The following is a 12,881-nucleotide window of genomic DNA, read 5'->3' as shown; positions in this document are numbered from 1 at the left end:
GAGAGGGTAAAGGGAGACGGAGGGGGAACCCGGAAGGACTTGGAGGACGCTTAGCTAAGGGTGTTGTTCCAGAGAGGCATTTTGCTGAGGTCGACGCAGACTCCTAGCTCCGCTGTATAGTGGTGAGCAAGCGAGAACGAGTCTTCAGTGGTTGAAAGACAGTAGCAGAACCATTTGCTCTCAATTTAATGCAAGCGACGATTTGGTTCCAACGCTTTCAAGGCTCGCGAAATAACGGCGCGTACAGTCGTCAGCGAATGAGAACCAGACTCCGAGCGCATTATGTTTGGCGCTATGTACGATGCCTGCATCGGAAGGCCCGTGAAAGGAAAGCTTTCAAATGAATGCTCTCGTTAGAGAGCTCGCGCTCTCTCCTTTAAGCCATCCCGAACTCGGCTAAGGCACACTCCAGGGTTATCGTGTTTCGAACTTTGGGCAGCCGTCCCAAGTCGAGATTCGAAATACGCGAGCTCATAACGAAACTAAAGTTCCATGTCCGACGTTCGCTCTGTCTGAATCTCTACTTTTTCTGTCTGTCTGTATGCGTGTGACCTTTTCGGAAATCTTCCCTCTTTTTTGCTGCTCATTTACATATATTCGTTTTGCACTAGGTACTTCTTGGTTAACCGTGCCACTAAATAAAGCTCGTTCTTAGGTCCCCTTAGTCAAAGGTACGCAGCCACTTACAAAATATCTGCATGCATGGTGTTAATTACCACACTTTGTTTTTATATATGCTGGTGAATGACTGCTGCTTGTTTAGCCAATTTCAACAGTGCAATATGGTCATCGAGAAGCCCGCAAGGCGAAGTAAATTTCGGTATGTTTGGGAGGTTTGACGTTACAAAGTCGCAGTGGCCATGAGGAACGCTGTAATGGACGGCTCCGGGTTAATTTCGACCGCCTATGGTTCTTCAACCTGCACCGACATCGCACAGCACACGGGCGCCTTGCTTTTCCCCTCCATCGAAGCGCTGTCGCCGCCGGGATCGGACCGCCTTTCTCGAACTCAGGGAGTCAAGTGCCCTAACCACGGCGGAGTGGAGTAGAGTTGCAATAAGGGAGCAATTGCTCATTAATGTCTACTCGAGCGCAGCCATGCGGCTTCAGAGAAAATCTATACCACTTTTGCAGAAACGTTCAAGTAAAGACGAAAACTAACGTCGGGGAATCGAACCCGGGGTCACCGCTTGCCTGGAAAATTCGCTGCGCCGGTGATATCAGTTCCTGAACTTCGCCACATGATCTCATCCTCTATTTAAGCATATTAGGACACTATGAAACGTAATGGTAATGAAGGCGCCCCTTATGCCGCTTTTTTTTTCCACACTCCACAGCGGTAACCGATCAAACTAGGCAAACCAGCTAGGCGACAGCGGGTAGTTATACGCGAGTCCAAATTCATCACCGAGTTCTTCCTTAGCCACGACGTTTCTGGGAACGTTCTAAAGCTTTCCTTTTTAGTCATGCGGCTCCGCTAGGGTGGGCGCTGACTAGTAATTGCTCGCCTATAGTTTCCTACTGAATAATGCTCGAGTGAGGCCGCCTTTGCACGTCATTCTCGGCGGTACAAAGCTAACTGGACGTATGTACTCCGTAGCCTGTGAGCGGTGCCATCCGCGTTGTGTCTCCCAAAGTGCGCGAGCATTCGCCGCTGGCAGTTCTTCCGTGTTTTGTTCATATGAAGCGCTATAGCGAAGATAGAGGCTGATGAAGAAGGAGGTGAGGGTGTTGTGCTCGGGACGGCGAGAACGTCGCCAAGAACCATCCATCTTGGCTAAGTGGCAGTGTCCCCGCGCCGCTAGAAGGATGGGATTTCGTGTCTTCCGAATCGGCGCGCGCGCCCTGCGGCGCTGTGTGCATACGAACGGCATCGTCTGTGGGCATGGGAGAGCCCAAGTCTCTCAAAGTGCCCTAGGCAGTCGTGCGTGAAGTCGCTTCGGGAACGCCACGTGGTCGGCTGGTTCCTCGTCTACAGGTGTGTCCTGTCCGAAGGACTAGATGAAGAGGACGATGCAGCTTGAGAGAGAGAGAGACGTTGCCGGTGGTGCCAGGTTTTCCGAGCGCACTTTGCCGGCATCTGGTTATATCGTTTGAAGCGTAGCCGAGTCTTTACAAAGATCGCATCTTCCTTTGCACAAAAGAGCCTGGGAGTGGCCTTTGTGCCGGCGGCGCTGCCGGCTGGCCAGGGTTTTGAAGACTAAATTAAAGTTCTCAAGTATCGCCGCTGTCTTCCCACAGAATTAGCCGTTCGCACCGCGGTTTACAAAGATGTGAAGTTAAATGTCGTCTCTCTCTCTCTCTCTCTCTCTCTCTCTCTCTCTCTCTCTCTCTCTCTCTCTCTCTCTCTCTCTCTCTCTCTCTCTCTCTCTCTCTCTCTCACCACTATCATCATCATCATCATCATCACCACCACCATTACCACCACCACCACCTGCATTTACGATGTATGACCACTGCTGCATTACGGCAGACGAGCGACACGTTATCGACTCGCCTACCTTTTAGCCGGCCAGTGGTCAAGGTCCAAGCGAATGTTTGAGACTCCTGCCTATATTCAAATGCGACTTGCTTATGTTACGTTAACAACAGATGAAACAGCATATGACCGTTCTCGATGTGCGGAGGTATATGGGTCGAAACGCTAGTCCCAGGACCGAGAAACATACTCTTCTCTCTTTTGCAGTGTGGTAGTTTTTGATGACAGCCGTCCAAAGAACGTTTCGTAGCGGTAGCTCTTAATGACCGGCCGCGCCTCATAGAGTCCCCCCCCTTTTTTTTTTTCTGCGAACAGAGAGATAAAATCGCCGCGTTCGTATTATTATGCCTGTCAGGCTGATTAACTTTGAATCTTCCCTTTTTTATTCGTTTTCCGTTCGCGCTCCTCTACCACTCCTTTTGGGCTGGGCGTTCTTGAACGCCTGTGTGCGCGCGGCCAGCTAGTGCGTGCGGTCTCTCTGCACGGGCCGGCGTGTATTAATAGAGAGTTCTGCGTCTTGCGCGGGGCTCGTTGCATGCTTCACTGGCCTCTTCGCTCTGTTAATCGCGTTCGCAATCAGTTCGGCTGGCGACTATTTCCCCCGGGTAAACAAAACAACGGCGTGCCCATGGGAGCACTGCTGCTATGCGGCGACAGCGTTTAAATACGGAAGCTCGATCGTGTTTCTTGTCGCGACCGCGTACGCGAGTGCCTCGTGTGTGTTCGTGTTAGTGCACGAAGTGCACTCTTGTAAGAGTTTATTACTAATCCCGGCGCGGCCGCACTGAAGCGTGCTTGATGCTGGCCGAAGCGGCATATATAGGGACTGCGTGGGGGTTAGGTTGCGCTTCGCCTGATTGCCTGCGCGCAAGCGTGCGCTTTTAAGTTTATTGAAAGACGATTGATTGTACACAGTGGCTAATGCGCGCTCGACTAAGAGCTCTCGTGAGCGTACGCACATTACGCCGGACTTTTCGTGGGGCTGTTGAAGGTTAAGGGCAGCGAGCACCGAAAGGTGCTTGAATTACCTTCGTTTGTTTGCGGAGTCGGTGCCCCGGCACCTAGTTTGAATTTGGTGTTGTGCACGCTGTAGCAACGCTGCAGATGTTCTGAGTTTGCTTAGTGTCCGGCGTTGTCGTGCAATAAGATTTGTTGAATTTGGAACTGTGCTGACTTGTCTACCCGTTCCTCTTTCCAGGATCCAGCATGGAGCGGACAACGTGCGAGGAGCTGACGGAGGACGAGTCGTCTTCGTCTGGTCTGACGTGAGGTAATGACGGTCACGGATGAACAGAGAACAGATTTTACAGAGGAAACGCTATAGCTCAAATCAGTATACCTTCACAGGCAAGAAAGACGCGTATAGTGCGTGTGCAACAGATTTACCGAAGCAGGTACTTGTGTAAATGCTCGGCAAGATAGTTAGCGCAGGACTAAAGAAAAAAGAAACGAGAAAACTTTGCCCTGCATTGGACAAAACAGTAGCAGGTGCTTGTGCTGTGTGGTAACCCTGATTAAGCTGTTTTTTAGAGCGTAAGCACTAATGCGCCCATGCCGAACATCAAGGTCATCTGGCTCCGAGCATTTGACCTTGAACTCACACACTATGCAGCAAGCATTGTCGTCTTCATCAAGTTACACCTCGAACACACTCTTGCGCTGTGCAGGGAACACCGTCTTCTTCATGAATTTTCATCTACGCCGCTCCTCCATTTAACCTAGATAAATATATGCTTTACAAGTACACCATCCGGTCGAGTGCGGACGAGGCCCGCGAGCGTAGTGTCGGGCGAATTAAGTCCCAAGGCAGATATCGTATAACCGTGCCAAACAGAGTGCCGAGACCATCGGGCAACAAGAAGCCATACTAGCCCGTTACGGAGAAGCTTGCCAAGCACGGAAGCGAGCCAAGATCGAGGCGACTGCGGCTGCGGCCATGGGCTAAGCTCGTGAGACTTCGTTCAATGATAATCGAACCTCTACAATTTCTTTGTTGTCGTCAGTTTTTTTTTGTTTTTCGTAAAGAAAAATATGTTCACAAGTAAACTGAAAACATGTATTTCGCATAATTATATAGGATAAATGTGTCAAAAAACTATCCCGCTTTGTTTGTCAGCCTTGCGCAAGCTTATTCATATAATCTCGCCATGGAGCCATGGTAAAGTTTCACTAATGGGAAACATTGTTTGGCGGCAGTTATATATTTTAACCCGGTGGGCGTGTCTTCTATGTCGAGCATCTTGAAACCTATACTTCCAAGACCAGTCGCAGGCACCACATATAATATTATAGTTCCTTCGTTTGCGCCCGGTAAATTTCCAAGATGCTGCGGTGGCTTTCCACTCGTTCTCAAGAGCATTCGCTACCTGGCTCCAGCTCGGCCACTGACGTTCGACACTGCCCAATGGAGCGGAGATGTATCTGGAACGTGTGAGAGCTCTCACGGCAACGCATTCCGCGACGTGTTCGTTCGCAAGATGCGCGGTGGAAGGCGTCGGTGGCTCGAACTGCCTCAGACAAAGAGCACAGATAGTGCGCGCGGGCACCCGCGCGCCCCTTATCGGGACACGGACACTGCTGTTTCTTCCGCATTCCTTGTGCGCTCACCTTTAAGACAAATGCTATAGCTTTCGTCTGGCAATGCCTTGAAGAGTGATAACAACGTCGGCGCTCACCCACGTTTCTTCTTTGGGTTGAATACTTGTCATGTAGTTACTTCCCATTCTGTTCTGTTTTGCTCGTTTCCATATGCAAAGCAGCTCGTTGCATCGATTTCTTTCCGGTCCCTGCGGAACAGCTCCACTGAAAGAGGTCCACGCTGGCCGCGGGAGAAACGTTTCTCGAGGCACTTTTAAAGAGCCAGCTTCATCAGATAGTTGGCAATCGCACGGGCCAAAGTTGCGGCAGCCGGTCGTCAAGATTATAATCGCAGTGGCCACTGACCACTCTGTAAGAAGGCCGCATACACTTAACGGTGATGATCTTCAGTGATTGAGCGGGACCACCGCTGACCGGCCGCCACTCAGCATTGCCTTTGTACTGCTGCTTGGGAGTCAAGTGCTGCTCGAACTGCAGAAGCACTGCAGAAGAACTGCAGAAGCATGATAGTATATAGGAGTATGGCTGTTGGCTCGGCCGGACACTCACTGGACGTAGGATTGTGTGACGTCACGAGATCACGTGACATGGTTGATTTGGCACGCGTTCCCAACTCGGGCTTTCCGTTTGAAAATAGGAGGGCGACTTTGGGATGCAACCGTCCAGGGACCTTGGATATTTGAGTTGTACATGCTGCCCCTATCTAGGCGGCCTAGGCCACGCAGGTTTTGCCAAAGTGGGGCTCTATACTTATGTCGGGTGGACTTTTATACTATGTGGCAGCGAATGTATAATAAAGGCATCAATTGAAATATTATGCCAGTAGCAAAGTGCATGTATACGGGAAGGGCGATCCTCAAAGGGAGCCTACGAACGGGAGGCGTTAACGCGATCCCATGCATCGCATGTGCGCTCAAAGGTGAAGCTTTTTTCCCCCGCCTTGTTGGCTCAGGGGCCGTGGTGCTCTGATGTTGATCTCGCGAGTTAGCTCGTCCGACAACCGGTAACCACGACTGCGTTCCAGCAGTATGCAAACGCGCTGCCTGTGCATTGACATATTCGTGCGCGTCAACTCCGCCTGTATTCGGTCGGCCGAAACTAGTCGTTAGCCCCTGCATTGCGAGCGACACGCGGCGTAGTGTACCTCAGGATGTTCAAAAATTAAGTTTTTTTTTATTATTATTAGACGCACTGCGCGTGTTTTTTACCGCTAAGCAAACTGCCACCCATTTTAGAAAAAAAAAATCGCTCTTTCACGCAAAAACAAATATATTAATCCATATGCTTTTGGTGCATGCTTACACGCCATATAACATAGCATCAGCATCCTCGTGTGTTTTCTTTTTTTTTTTTTTTCTAATCTTCAATTGTCTTCTCAAACTGCTTATTATGCGGCCTTTGTCATTTTGCACCTTCTTTGTTCCTTTAGCTTTAGCCTCGGATGACGATCTTCGGTTCCCAATTCATCGAACCATACTGGCCTGCAAAGCAGTTCTTCATGTTCATATAGGTGTTCTCCGGCCAACGACTTGTGTCTCTCTGTAGGTTTGCAGCATAAAGCTATGACTATAGGGAGTATGCACCTATACTTCACAGTGGTGGCCATTTCGTGCTGCATGTAGCACGGCGAAAGCCTGCGGGCATATCTTATCGCACATGCAGTGCTGAAGCTGTGTTCCGCACCAAAATGGGGTCCGTGACGTCACCTGAGTAGCTCCTATTGCGGTAGAAATGAAAGGTAACGAACTTGTAGAGCGGAAGCTATAGATATGTACGTTTAACATGTGCTCTGCTGAGAGTTGCGAAAAGCACAATACCCCGTTCTTATTTGCCTGGATATTGCGCGCTCGTAATCCTAATCTGCGATCAGCACACCTGTCCTACTAAAAGTACAGCCTTTGCCAAAAATATGCAGCCCAGTGGTTTTGCTTTGAACCAATATGGGATGAGAACGAGACTTGCTTTCGCCATATACGGAGATTTCGAACCCTGGAGATGCATTACGCGCCGCACAGCATGTCCAGAAACTAAAACTGTGGACTGTATACATTGGACAAAGGACGCACTTGTGTTTGCTTACGACTTGTAATGGTTCGCTGTCTGTTGCAAACTGCTGCTCTCTTGAAACTAAGAGCGCTTGTCGCTTATCATCACTGAGCGTGTGCTGGCTGCGCTGCGACACTTGCTCGTTCGTACCGCACGCAGACTCTTCGAAAGAGCTGCATTTTCTACCGGTCCCATTTTTGAAGTGGCTGCTTCCAGTTATATAAACGACGAAACAGAAGCGTGCCTTGTTTCTGTATACTATGGAGACAAACTGTGAGCTGCTGAGAAATAATTGCCGGGTTGTGGTTTGTTCTGTGAATATAACATTCCTTAATAGCCAGTTGTGCATCAGCTGCTCGTTTTAAAGTGGCAGTGGCACTTATTTTAACCGATTGCGTCTTGCGTTGAAGGGCTGGGGGCCTGTCAAGCTATTTTAAAACCTCTTGCCCCCTCCCTCCCTCTCTCTCATCCGCATAGCTGCTTTGCTATACACCTTTCCAAAATAAGGGACCAGTGGGCGTCGGCAACTGTGCTGTGCACTCGGTTGTAGAAGCAGCAGTGAAACCGTTTTGCAGAGGAGGCGTATCGACAACCGTACTTCGCACGATTTAAAAGGTATAGAGGTTCTATTTCACTTATCAGGAGATAAATTCAAAATGATGCTGAACGTTAAAACAATCATGCATTTTAAGGCTAAAGTCTTTAAGCGCTCATATTCACGGTGACCGTCTGTCCGTTACAACCAAAGGCAGGAGGAGGAGGAGGAGGAGGAGGAGGAGGAGGAGGAGGAGGAAGAAGAAGAAGAAGAAGAAGAAGAAGAAGAAGAAGAAGAAGAAGAAGAAGAAGAAGAAGAAGAAGAAGAAGAAGAAGGGTGATGATGATGACGATGAAGAAGTTTTGTGAGGCGGTAGCTGGCAGGTGACATGGCCGAGCCATATATGGACGCAGGGCTTCTTGACATAACGTTTCGCAGGAGCTAGCACCTCGGGCCTCTCCTTTCAGGTGGTATTAGAATCAGCTTGCCAAAACCTGGCATTCACGTTATCCACGCAGGCACGTTCATACGGCTCGGTTAAAGCGGGGCTTTATGTGTTGGCTGGTAGCTTACGCTATCGCGTCATCGCGAAGGTAGGAGTGAAAATAGAGAGAAATAGGTGCTTCGGACCACCGCGCGATAGAGGATTTCGCTTCATCGCAGTTGAGGGATCCAAAGTGCCCCCTAGAACACTTTTAATCAATCATCCTGGTGCTTACAAACGCGTCCTGTTGCTCACAACGGGTTCACAAACTCAAAGCAAGAGCACTCGAGGTCAATGAGGGGGTAGGCACGCAAGGTACGGAGGACGGTGGCTACAAATGGTTACCCCGCCGTGTAATCGTATGTTCACAGATCACGGAGGAACATCACCAGAGAACTGAAATCAACGCTGGCGGGGTGACGTCATATTACCGTTTCATATGTGAACCGCTTCCCATTATGGGTCCTCGCAAAGTGGTGCGCATCAAGACGTGTGGGCCGAAAACGCCCGTCGTTTCGTGGCGTACAACCTGTCATTGTCTTTCTAATGACTCCGGAAAATTGCTTGCGCGCGGGCCATTTTGACTTCGGTATAGAGAGCTCGCGGCAATTTCATTATGTGAAGAGGGGCTTTTTCACCGTACACGTGCTCGGCGGTCAGTGCATAAACCGCGAGGCAGAAAACGAACGCCCTCTGCTCCAGCGCCTTGCTGTAGAGATTTGCTGAAGAGCCGTGCACTTTCAATGCCAGTTCAAGTGAATTTTTGTGTGCTGTAGCTCTGGCGCTTCATAAGTACACGCGAACAGCGCTCTAACTGGTCGCGATGCGGGGTGGTCTATACAGTTTCAGACGTGTCAGCGACAGGGCATGTTCGAATCGTTGTCGTATATAATACGACTGATATGTACGGCCAGTTCCTACACTGCTGAAGAGCGTAGGCATATAGATGGATACTGAGATTTGAAGCACTCAGTTCTCATGAAAGGCGACTAAACAACTTGAAAAAAAAAAAAGAAATAAGTAAATAAAATCCGCAGTTTCAAAAAAATAAAATCAGCAGTTGTTAACTACTGACAGTGGTGCACGACGTGTGTCAGCTGAACAGAATACGAAATTAGTTTGTGAAATTTCACCTCACCAAAGAGTCCACAGGCATCGAAACTCTAGACCAATGTATTCTTATGCTTAGCTTTTTTTTTTTTTTTTAAGTTAGGTAACCGGAGCAGCTGGCTACTTTCTGTCAGGGAGGAGTTGTGTTTGGCGGTTACTGCCGAGTTAAGTTGTATCCGTCTGTATCCATTCGTGGATTGCGTAGATAATAACTAACACATTAGGGCTTATTTACCTCTTGCAGTACACGACACAGTCATCAGATATCGTGCACTATGAACTCAATGGTGCGGTCATTCAAGTAAATTGGAAAGCAAGAAAAGTGAGCGGTCATTTATTATATTATTATTTGCCGGAAATAAACGCAAAAGCGTTTCATATGATTCATCATCAGAGACGGCCTTGGATAAAGAGTTTCACGGCTACCGTTACGATAACGGCGCTTCATTATAGCGGTGCGCCGCTTTATGAAGCTTATCAAAAAGTGAGAAGGGCAAACTGTCAAGCAAGTATAGGAAAAATAATCTCTCGGCATTGGTTTACGTTGTACAAGGTATAATCCTGATTATCCGCCATGGGTGGGGCATAACCTAACCTTCAGTTCAGTTCAGTCGTTCAGTCGTGTCCGACTCTTCGTGACCCTATGGACCATTTCACGCCACGCTTTCCGGTCTCTCACTATCTTCCTAACATCACATAACTTCATCTGCAGTGCCTCGAGGATGCCATCTAACCATCGCGCTCGCTGCCTACCCCTTCTCCGGCGACCGTCAACCTTTCCCAACATCAAATCTTTCTCCAGCGACTCCTCTCTTCTCATCAGATGACCAAAGTAGCTGAGTTTTAACTTTAGAATTTGACCCTCCAATGAGCAGTCAGGGTTTATGGTCGACAATATCGACTGATTTGATCTTCTGGCAGTCCAAGGAACTCTCAAGAGTCTTCGCCAGCACCACAATTCAAACGCGTCAATTCTTCGGCGGTCAGCCTTTTTCACAGTCCAACTCTCGCATCCATACATCACAACTGGAAAGACCATAGCACGAGTTATACGGATCTTGGTTGGCAGACTAATGTCTCTGCTCTTTACTAGGCGGTCAAGGCTAACCATTGCTCTCTTTCCCAGAAGCAGGCGTCTCCTAATTTCATGGCTGCAGTCTCCTTCCGAGGTAATTTTGGAGCCCAAGAAGAGAAAATCTGTCACAGCTTCCACTTCTTGTCCATTGATGCTCCAGGACTTGATAGGGCAAGACGCCATGATCTTTGTCTTTTTAATGTTCAGTTTAAGCCCAAACTTCTCACTCTCTTCTTGTACGCGCATCAGAAGTCTCTTGAGTTCCACTTCACTTTCTGCCATTAAAGTGGTATCATCCGCATATCTAAGGTTGTTGATACGTTTTCCAGCAATCTTCACTCCATATGAAGACTCGTCCAGACCGGCCTTCCTCATGATGCACTCTGCATATAGGTTAAATAGGCAGGGCGACAGTATGCAGCCTTGCCTCACTCCTTTCTCAATCGGAAACCAATCGGTAAGACCATGCCCAGTTCTGACTGTGGCCTCTTGTCCTTCATACAGGTTCCTGAGGAGACAGATGAGGTGAATTGGAACTCCCATCTCTTGGAGAGCTTGCCACAATCTGCTGTGATCTACGCAATCAAACGCTTTCGCATAATCAATAAAGCAGAAGTAGATGGGTTTCTGGAACTCTCTTGCTTTTTCCATGATCCAGCGGAGGTTGGCAATTTGGTCTCTAGTTCCTCTGCCCTTGCGAAACCCAGCTTGCACGTCCGGAAGCTCCCGATCCACATACTGCTGCAGCCTACCTTGGAGGATTTTCAACATCACCTTGCTAGCATGCGAAATAAGTGCGATCGTGCGGTAGTTGGAACAATCTTTGGCACTGCCTTTCTTTGGAATGGGGATGTAAACTGACCTCTTCCAATCCTGTGGCCACTGCAGAGTTGTCCAAATCTTCTGACATAATGTATGCAGAATGCTAACAGCGTCATGGTTGAGGTTTTGAAGCAACTCAGCTGGAATGCCATCACTTCCGCTGGCTTTCTTCTTAGCAAGACTGGCTAAGGCCCATTCAACTTCACTCTTCAGGATGCCCGGCTCGAGATCAGTAATCAGAACCGTCTTATGTTGGGTTTGCACATTCGGGTCCTTCTTGTACAGTTCTTCTGTGTATTCCTGCCACCTCTTCTTTATCTCTGAGGCGTCAGTGAGGTCCTTGCCTCGTTTGTCCTTTATCACGCCCATCTTAGCACAGAAGCTTCCTTTGATATATTTGATTGTCTTGTACAGAGCTCTTGTGTTCCTTAATTGGCTGTTGTCCTCAACTGCTTGGCACTGTATGTTCAGGAAGGCATTCTTATCTCTCCTTGCTATTTTCTGAAAATCCGCATTGAGAACCTTGTATCTTTCTCTTTCCCCCATAACTTTTGCCATCCTCCTTTCCTCAGCTATTTGCAAAGCCTCTTCAGATAACCAGTTTGCTTTCTTGCATTTCTTTTGCTTTGGAACTACCTTAGTAGCAACTTCTTGTATTATATCACGAACATCAGTCCACATCTCTTCGGGCTCTCTGTCTTCTAGATCTAATTCTTGAAATCGATTGCTCACTTCCACAGCATATTCTAATGGAATTTGATCCAGATCATACCTGAAAGGCCTTCTAGTTTTCTGAGTTTTCCTCAATCGAAGCTTAATTTTGGCAACAAGAAGCTGATGATCGGTGCCGCAATCGGCCCCAGGCCTTGTTTTTACTGCTTGTATAGCGCTTCTCCATCTCTGCCGGCATAGAATATAATCGATCTGATTCCTGTACAGACCGTCCGGTGAAGTCCATGTGTACAGGCGCCTCTTGTGCTGTTGAAAACGAGTATTCGCTATGGTCAGGTTGTTTTCTTGACAAAACTCTACTAGCCTCTGTCCAGCTTCATTTGACTCGCCAAGACCGAACTTGCCTACAATTCCGGATATTTCTTCACTCCCGACCTTGGCATTCCAGTCTCCTACGAGAAAAACGACGTCTGATGATGGGGTGCGGTCTAAAAGGCATTGTAGGTCCGCATAAAATCTCTCAACGTCAGCTTCTTCAGCAGTAGTGGTCGGTGCATAGACTTGGATAACTGTTATGTTGAGAGGGTTACCTTGGATCCGAAGTGAAATCATTCGGTCGTTTTTGGGGTTGTACCCTAGCACTGCTTTACCCATTCTTCTGTTTACTATGAGAGCGACCCCATTCCTTCTCTTGGATTCGTGCCCACAATAAAAGACATAATGGTCGCCGGAGTTAAATTCTCCCATTCCGGTTCACTTGAGCTCGCTGATACCCAAGATATCAATGTTCAATCGGTTCATTTCTCGCTTGACGACATCCAGTTTACCTTGCGTCATAGATCTTACATTCCATGTTGCTATGTGATATATCTCCTTGCAACATCGGACTTTCCGGTCGCTTCCCGACACATCCACAACTGAGCGTCCTTTTGGCTTTAGCCCAGCCGCTTCATTCGTCCTGGAGCTACTAGGAATCGCCCTTTGTTCATCCCCAGTAACATGTGGGACGCCTTCCAACCTGGGGGGCTCATCTTCCGGCGTCATATCATTAATGGTATTG

At 48.4% G+C, this 12,881-nt stretch overlaps 1 protein-coding gene across 1 annotated transcript in view; it reads left to right on the top strand.

Annotated features, from left to right (window-relative positions):
• Nucleotides 1-12,881, top strand: part of Vang (Strabismus domain-containing protein Vang) — a 116,066-nt gene that overhangs the window by 78,121 nt on the left and 25,064 nt on the right. The window contains exon 2 of the mRNA XM_084606455.1: nucleotides 3,678-3,749. The gene's annotated coding sequence lies outside the window, so the exon portion shown is untranslated. The remainder of the gene's footprint in view (nucleotides 1-3,677; nucleotides 3,750-12,881) is intronic.

This window comes from Amblyomma maculatum, chromosome 6, assembly GCF_055883805.1.
Source record: "Amblyomma maculatum isolate TAMU_Amacu chromosome 6, ASM5588380v1, whole genome shotgun sequence".
NCBI classification, from domain to species: Eukaryota; Metazoa; Arthropoda; class Arachnida; order Ixodida; family Ixodidae; genus Amblyomma; species Amblyomma maculatum.
This window is presented reverse-complemented; position numbering and strand designations above follow the sequence as displayed.